The 8,689-nt window shown below is 41.5% G+C and overlaps 1 long non-coding RNA gene across 2 annotated transcripts in view; it reads right to left on the reverse strand.

Annotated features, from left to right (window-relative positions):
• Nucleotides 1–686: 686 nt before the first annotated feature.
• The window catches only part of LOC115294581, a 10,333-nt gene continuing 2,330 nt past the window's right edge, over nucleotides 687–8,689 (reverse strand). Inside the window, exons 1-4 of one of the 2 annotated variants that reach the window (XR_003909973.1) lie at nucleotides 7,525–7,592; nucleotides 7,142–7,271; nucleotides 2,470–2,589; nucleotides 687–849 (exon numbers count right to left, since the gene is read on the reverse strand). This is a non-coding gene — a long non-coding RNA (uncharacterized LOC115294581). Of the gene's footprint in view, nucleotides 850–2,469; nucleotides 2,590–7,141; nucleotides 7,272–7,524; nucleotides 7,593–8,689 lie in introns of those variants that run through there. The other variant, XR_003909972.1, reaches the window with a different exon arrangement.

Here is an 8,689-nt window from a genome sequence, read left to right on the forward strand (position 1 = left end):
GGACTGGTCTCTTCCTCCAGACTCAGCAGGGCAAGGCAGCCACTGACCCAGCCATCTGCCAGCTTCCACGAGTTAGCCCATCTAGAAAGGTCCCCCAGTCCGTGGGACGGAGGGAGCCACGTGGCCCTACTCACTACCATTTCTTATTAGACCAGGAATGATTAGACCTGGCCCAGGCCAATTAGATTCACTCCTGGGAATGTGAAATCAAGATTCAGAGACAGCTAGTCAGTATCTGAAGTTAACTGGACTGGTAATTATGAGGTGGCCAGAATTCACTAGATAGTCTGGGGAGTAGAAGAAACGAACCCACAGCAGAAAAATGAATAAAGTAACTACGAACAGGTGGAAAAAGAATTGACAAGCCTGACCCTATGGCACTCAAGACCCTGGCTTATATCTCTTCCTGAGGTCTTCCTCAGGCCCACCTGTGGGTTTCATGTAACATTTGACATCTTCTACATTATTTTCCTTTTTCTACTTAACTTAGCTCCAGTTAGAATTACTCAACCAGCTATTGGCTGAGCACCCAAGCTGATACTGGGGAGATGGTGGTAAACACAACAGACCCGTTCCCGATCCCATGGAGCTGACCCGCAAACCCTTCTGTTATCTGCAACCCAGGCCACCTAGTGTAGCCCCTACACTCGCCCCATTATAGAGAAATGCATACACACAAGGAAAAGTTATCAGAAAACATACGCAGTTTATTGAACATCTACCACACGCCAGGCACCCTGCTAACAGCGTTACATGCACCTTCTCTCAATGAGGCAGGTACTATTATCATCCCCAGATGCTCAAGGACACGCAGGATTCACACCTAGGTAGTTTGAATCTTCAGAGCCACTAAAACATGAGAGAAAGGTACAGAACAAATGCAGACACTGAGGAAAGCCGAGTACATGTGCACACACGTGCACACAATTTACACACACACACGCACAGAATTCAGGTGCATGAGCACAAGACTCAGACATCCCCTTGTTCTTTGTCAGATGCTGGCCTCTGCTTCATTTCCACCCTACAAGGAGACAAAAACCAACCCTTCCCTCGCCCGAAATAACCTTGAGGAGTAGCTGCGCTCTGTAATGCTTTCATTGGACAGGAGCCTTCCCAATGTGCCCTACTAAGAACAGCAGGGATGCATTTCCACCTGCCCTGGATTGCATATGAATGCTCTTAGAGAAATTCCAGAGAAGCATTTCGAATGCTTTCCACCTGCTGGTCAGCACTTACTCACTGGATGCCTCCCTGGGAGCCCCACTCAGGGTTCCTTTCAGTTCTGACCCAGCCTGCTCCTTGCAGACCCAGGAGAGCGGGGAGCAGCTCTGAGCCTGGTGGGTAGGAGTCTGGATCTCTCTGCCAACAGCCCCTCCTGCTCAGGGTGGTGAGCAAAGCACGTGGGTATGGCGGAGGCTTTAACCCTGCCGTGGCTGGAGAGGACATGGATTCTAAGAGGCAAACGTGGGAAGAAGAGTGCAGAGAACCACTGTGTGCACCTCAGCGTGCTCGTCTGTAAAGTTGGGATCCTCAAATCTGTCCTGCCTAGAAACTGATGCCATTTGTGCTAGACACATTTGCGCATTATTTTTTTAAAAACCCTAGTAGGTAGAAATGACTGTTCCATTTTAATAAGTGACAAAGCTGAGACCCCAAAAGATATGGCTGTTTAAAGAAAAAAAAGAGGGGTGCTTAGGTGGCTCAGTCGGTTAGGCATCTGACTTTGGCTCAGGTCATGGTTACACCACTTATGAGTTCAAGCCCCATGTCGGGTTCTGTGCTGACAGCCTAGAGCCTGGAGCCTGCTTTAGCTATGTCTCCCTCTCTCTTTCTCTCTCTGCCTTTCTCCTGCTCACACTCTGTCTCTCTGCCTCTTTCTCACAAACTAAATAAACATTTAAAACCTTAAAAAATAAGGGAAAGCTGGTTCACACAGCTAGTCCTTGTTCATAAGCAGCAAAGGCAGAACTATCATGTTCCTATTTCACACTCTTAGGTGCTAGCTGGCATCGCTTGACTTGCATTTAAGAGAACAAAAGTGGCAGTGAAAGAGAAAAGGGCAAAGCCACCGACAGGTCTTCGTCTTCATAATATGACTGGCAGAGGTCCGAACTAGTCTAGCTGGAACTCGGCTTCCACACCTCCCCCGCGCACCCCTGCATTATCTCCCAACCCAGCTACAGACTTCTTGGATCCGTTTTCAGAAACCTAAGACAAGAGGCTTAGCCCCAGAACCCCTCAGCTGCCACCCAGCCCAGCAAGTCTACAGAGCTCTGGTACAAATGTGTGACAAATCCAAATCCCATCATCATGGCTCGAGATTTTTAAAAACAGAAATCTGAGATGTGCAGAGGGAACTGGGAAGTGGTATCAGAGTCTAGGCTTCGAATGCTTCTTGAAGGAACAATAGGAAATGTCTGCCTTAAAGCCCCTTAAGGTGGAGATTTATGATAAATTTAGGGAAACCTCTTTGAAATCCGTTGTCTCGCATCCTCCGCTGGCAAGAATCACTCACACTTTCCATTTCGTGTTTCCTGCTTGGCTCTCACACCGCTTCAGGGTAAGCACTCTCTCCCCTTGTCTGTCCTGAATTCTCAAGGTTCGCAGCACAAGAAAACAAAAACAAAAACAACCAAATAGTATCGAGTCATCTATGGATAAAAAAATCCTCATAGACACATAGATGTTTCAGAAACCGAAAGCTATGCTCTATTTTTTTCCTGATTGTCTTTCTTATTTTCTTTCTAGTTTTTATTGGGATATAATTGACATACAGCACAGTATATGTTAAGGTGTACAACATACTGATTTGACTTACATATATTGTGAAATGATTACATTGATAAGTTTAGTTAACATCTATCACCCCCTTATAGAGAGAGAGAGAGAGAGAGAAGAGAGAAATGCTTTTTCCCTTCTGGTAAGAACTCCTAGGATTTACTCAAACAACTTTCAAGTACACCAGACAGAGTGTCACTAGAACCATCATGTCCAGTACTTTCCTACTACTTATTTATCTTATAACTAAAAATGTGTACCTCTCAACAACCTTCATCCAATTCCCCCTCTGATCACCTCCCTAGAAAGACAGGCTTTTATCTTACATCACATCTGGCACGTTTCCAGTTTCAAAAGAGAACAATTAACGTCTTAGAGCTAACTGTGACTCAGATGTCAGCTGGGGTCTCCCCGCACTTGTCATCTTGAAAAGTCAGAATGGAACCTCGGTTAGGGCAGGCATTATGCCCTTTTTTCCCCACTGCTGTACCCTCGGTGCCTGGAGTAGTGCATTATTATTCTGCATCAGCTTTAGGTATTCAATAAATACTTTTGAATAAATAAATAAAATTGCCTCAATACACACACACACACACACACACACACACACACACACACCCCTCAGCACCATCATCATCACCGGAGGTAGGCAGACGTATCAAATGGTCCCAGTGATTCCCACTAGTATTCTAGCTCTTGAATGATTCTGTAAATATGGGAGGTGGTAATAGATGTGTTCATGAACTAGACACAGGGAACCTTTCACAATGTACATCAACTCATCACAACATACGCCTTAATTATCTTACACTTTATGTGTTAATTATAGTTCAAGAAAGCTGACATTAAAAAAATTTTTTAATGTAAAGTTTTAACTTAGAAAAATACAGCTTATTTTTGCCCTCATTTTATTGACTCACTTCCCCACTCTCTTACTGGTGTTTCCTTAGAATCATCTCCTAAATAGACCATATGCCTTCAAACTCTGGTCTCAGGGCCTGTTTCCGGGGGAATACAAACCAAGACAACATCTTTGTTCTTAAAAGTCCTTGTGCACTCCACTTCCAGAACATTCCAACTCACTCACTCCAGCTTTATGCCATCTCTTGGCTTCCTTTCATCTTCTCCCTCTGTGGCAGAGATGACTAGCTTCTCTCAATATTTATTCTCCCTCCTTCCCTACTTACAGCATGCCCGGTCTTTACCTGGGCACATGATCTAAGTAAGGACACATTTTCGAGCCTCCCTTGCAATTAGGTCCAGCCATCTTCGCTCTGGCCAATGAGATATAAGAGGAAATAGTTTGTTCATGGTCCCTGAGGAGTGTCCATATTGGAAGAGCTGCATTCTCCTCTCCCCTTCCTACTTCCTGCTCGCTAGAGTGTGGGTGTCATGACTGGAACTCCAAGGGTCACTCGGAACAAGAGGTGATCTTGAGACAAGATGGACGGAGCATAGATCTCTGACCATATCCCCTAACTGCAACCATTTACACACGAGAGAAATGCCTTTTTACCTTGTTCTACCTTGTTTAAATGGCTGTTATTTTTAGTTTCTATGACTTGCTGCTAACCCTAATCCAAACTCCTATAGCCTTGTAATTTTACCCCCACCTGTTCCTATTAAATCTAAATGTAGAACAGTTTATCCATTTTCTTTGGTGACCCATAACCTTAGATTTTCATGTCTTCTCTCAAGTGGTTTTTCAGAGTATTTCCCTAAAGTAAAATAAGGAACAATGGTGCCAACTTAAAAGATGATATTTCACCTCCCTACATAATCATAATAATTTTATTATGCAGGACTCTGCAGGACATTTATTCTAGATACTGTGCCCAGTGCTTACATGATTAACTCATCTTCATGAATCCATATTTTCAGTGTGTAAAAATAACAACTTAACATGTCTTTCCTTTATAAGCTGTATCTCAGTATATTGACCTAGTTTATGAAGGAATATTTTCATTATACAAGAATTTCAGTTACCAAACTGTGAAGAAATTTGGAAGTGGAATATCACCATTTTGCTCTCCCTAATGAATTATGGATCTATGCAATGATTTTTCAATGGCTACTAAAATCAGAGAGAATGAGAGAGAGAGAGAGGAAGGAAGGAAGGAAGGAAGGAAGAGAGAAAAAAAGAAACCACACTTACATGCCTCCCAATAGAAGAAAACAGCACCTATGAAAAAATCTTGCAAAAGCAAGTCAAATATGAACATAATCATGCCTCTTACTCTTGAGTCACAGGAAATACAGGGACAGAAGAACATGTTAAATGACACCACAGATGTTAAATGACACCACAGACACTCTGTGTCTCTCTCTCAAAACTAAAATAAACAAAAAATAAATAAGAAGAAGAAGAAAGAGTCTTTGAAAGCAGTAGGAAGGAAGCAACTTGCATGCACAAGAGATTCTCGGTCCTATTAACAGCTGGCCTCTCAACTGAAACCAGCAAAGGCAGAAGGCAGTGGGATAACATATTCAAAGAGCTGAAAGAAAGGCAATTAAACAAGAATTCTATGTTCAGTAAATCTGTCCTTAAAAAATAAAGGCATTCCCCGATAAATAGGAACAGAGAATCTGTTGCTAGCAGACCCAGTCTACAAGAGATACTAAAGGGAATCCTTTAGGCTGAAATGAAAAGACACAACAGTAACTCAAATTCACATGAAGAAATAAAGAACATCACTAAAAGTAACTCCATAGATAAATATAAAAGATAGACAAAAAGATTTTTTTTGTTTATAATTTCTTCTTTCTTCTGACTTAAAATATAACCACATAAAGTAATAATTATAAATCTGTGTAATTGAGTGTAAAATTTATAAATATTTAATTTGCATGACAATAACGGCACAAAAGAGGAGGGAGTGAATGGAGCTACATAGGAGCAAAGTTTTTGTCTACTATTGAAATTAAGTTGGGATTAATCCAAACTATGTTGTCATAAATTAAGATATTAATTGTAATCTCCAGGAAACACTAAGGAAATAATTCAAAAATATAATGAAATAAAGAACAAGAGAACTAAAATGGTACTCTAGGAAATAGCTATATTTAACACCAAAGGTAGCAATAAAGGAACAAGGGAACAAAAAAACACAAGATGTATAGAAAACAAATAGTAAAATTGTAGACATAAGTCCCACCTTCTCAGTCACTGCATTAAACAGTTAAACATTCCAACTAAAAGGCAGAGACTGGCAGAGTGGATTGTTTTTAATGATCCAACTATATGCTACTTACATGAGAGTCACTTCAGATTCAAAAACACAAACTGGTTGAAAATAAAAGGACTGTAAAAGATATTTCATGCAAATAGTAACCAAAGAACAGTTAATTATAATTTTATATTTTACATAATGTACAATAATATTATAAATATACACACCTATATATGTATATAGGTGTGTGTATGTTGAAATGTGTGTATATTTCCTACACACACACACACACACACACACACACACACACAGGAATGGAAATCAGGGAAATGTGAACACTGACTGGATATTTGATGATCTTAAGGAATTATTGATAATTTTTAGGTGTGATAAGGAAATTGTAGTTATGCCCAAAAAGAAAGATTCTTTTAGAGGCACATTCTGAAATTGTTCAAGCTAACTTTATATTATTTGTATAATGTACTTCAAAAAATCTAGAGGGATGTGGTAGAATATGAGGGCTAGATGAAACAAGATTAGTCATGAGCAGGTAATTAATGTTTTTGTGAATGAGTTCACGAATGTCCATTTTATTAGTCTATCTTTTATATGTATATTCAAAATTTTCCATAATAAAAGACTAAAAAGAAAAGCACAACAAAGCTACCTGACCACTCACTCAGATGCGGTAGGACCAAAGAGATTAATATTGGTCAATCCATGCAAGCATTTCTTGAGCATTGGCTATGAACAAATCACTGGGATAAACATACTCTCAAGTAGGCACAGATACAAATAGAGACTAAGTATGTGAACAGAGAGTGGAAGATGTCTCATACCAGGGACCCAAATGCAGGACTGTGAGTTAGCCAGCCACTATTGCTGATGGGGGGCATGGACAAGCCTAAGTCATAGAATACTCAAGCACCGAGTGTTTATCAAACCCTCTTATTTATATCTGAAAAATCTGAGTTCCAAAGACAAATTAGCTTTTCTCATTTACCACAGCAACATTCTCACAGAGTTCAGATTTATTTTCTTCTGTAGCTAACATTCACTGAGAGCTTTTGCTCACTGCACTTTGCTAAGAACTTCATACATATTATTTTATTTATTCCTCACAATGTATTCCATTAGTACCCCATTTTACAAAGGAAGAAACAGAGGCTCAGGGAGGTTGAATGACTCACCTCTGTTGACAAAGCCAGGAAGTGGCAGAGCTGGGTCTCAAACCTGGGAAGCCAGTCTTCATAATGTTCTCTCTTTCCGCCATAACGGATTTGACCCAGAGTTCCCTTCACTACTGTGTTCTGGATTAGGCTGTAATACAATGTACAGAGAGAGGAAAAAACCACAGATATTTCAAATATAGGAAATAAAGAGTAAGCTAACACTAATACTTTGTCCTATAGGACTTTTTAGGACTGACAGATGTGTACCTTGAGAAAAGCTAACCGCATTAATAATTTTATGTCACTAAGCAACAGTTGCATTTATAGAACTACGCAAAACTTGCCTACTATAACCATTTTCCAGATAGTGTTCCCTGACACTTCACTCTGGTTTTCCGTACTTAACAACACAGAGCTCAGGGATGTCAGCCCTGCCACGGGTCACTGAGGCTCCTCCAGCAGTTTTCCCCACTCCCAGCTGGACTATAGCGCGGAACGCTGCAGAGACCAAGGCTCTCTTTCCTCCTCTCGGAGACGCTCTGTGGCGTCATGGAAAACTGGCTTCTCATCCCCAGCTCTGGCACTACTCTGCAGGTCACCGAGGGTAAGTCATACAAGCTGGACCTCGGTTTCCCCACCCATCACATAAAAGAGGTTAAACCACAGGGTTCCTGGGTAGGACAGTTGTTTGAGCGTCTAATTGTTGATTTTGGCTCAGGTCATGATCCCAGGGTCATGAAATCAAGCCCCATGTTGGGCTCCATGCTGAATGTGGAGCCTGTTTGAGAGTCTCTCTCTCTACCCCTCTGCCCCTCTCCCCTGCTCATGCTCGCTTGCTCTCTCTCTCTCTCTCTCTCTCTGAAAAACATTTTTAAAAGGTGTTAAATTACATGAGCTTTAAAGACTCATTCTTCTCTAAATGTCACACACACACACACACACACACGCACACACACACACACTGGAATATTGCTCAGCCATCAAAAATTGAAACCTTGCCATTTGCAACCACATGGATGGAGCTAGACATATTATGCTAAGCAAATTAGTCAGTCAGAGAAAGACAAAAACCATATGAGTTCACTCATATGCAACATATGGGAAGGAGGGAAGGAGGGGAAGAGAAAAAAGGAAAACAAACCTCAAGAGATTCTTTTTTTTTTTTAATTTATTTTTGAGAGACAGAGAGAGACAGCGCCAGCAGGGGAGGGTCAGAGAGAGAGAGGGAGACACAATCCGAAGCAGGCTCCAGGCTCTGAGCTAGCTGTCAGCACAGAGCCCGACTCAGGCCCAAACCCACGAACCGTGAGATCATGACCTGAGCTGAGGCCAGACGCTTAACCGACTGAGCCACCCAGGCGCCCCAAGAGATTCTTAATGATGGAGAACAAATTGAGGGTTGGTGGAGGGAGGTGGGTAGAAGATGGGCTAGATGGGCGATGCGTACTAAGGAGGGCACTTGTTGTGATGAGCACAGAGGGTTATATGCAGTGATGAATCACTGAATTCTAACCCTGAAACCAATATTGCACTGTGTGTTAATTAAAATTTGAATTAAAAAAAAAA

The sequence above is a fragment of the Suricata suricatta genome, chromosome 6 (genome assembly GCF_006229205.1).
Source record: "Suricata suricatta isolate VVHF042 chromosome 6, meerkat_22Aug2017_6uvM2_HiC, whole genome shotgun sequence".
Taxonomy (NCBI): domain Eukaryota; kingdom Metazoa; phylum Chordata; class Mammalia; order Carnivora; family Herpestidae; genus Suricata; species Suricata suricatta.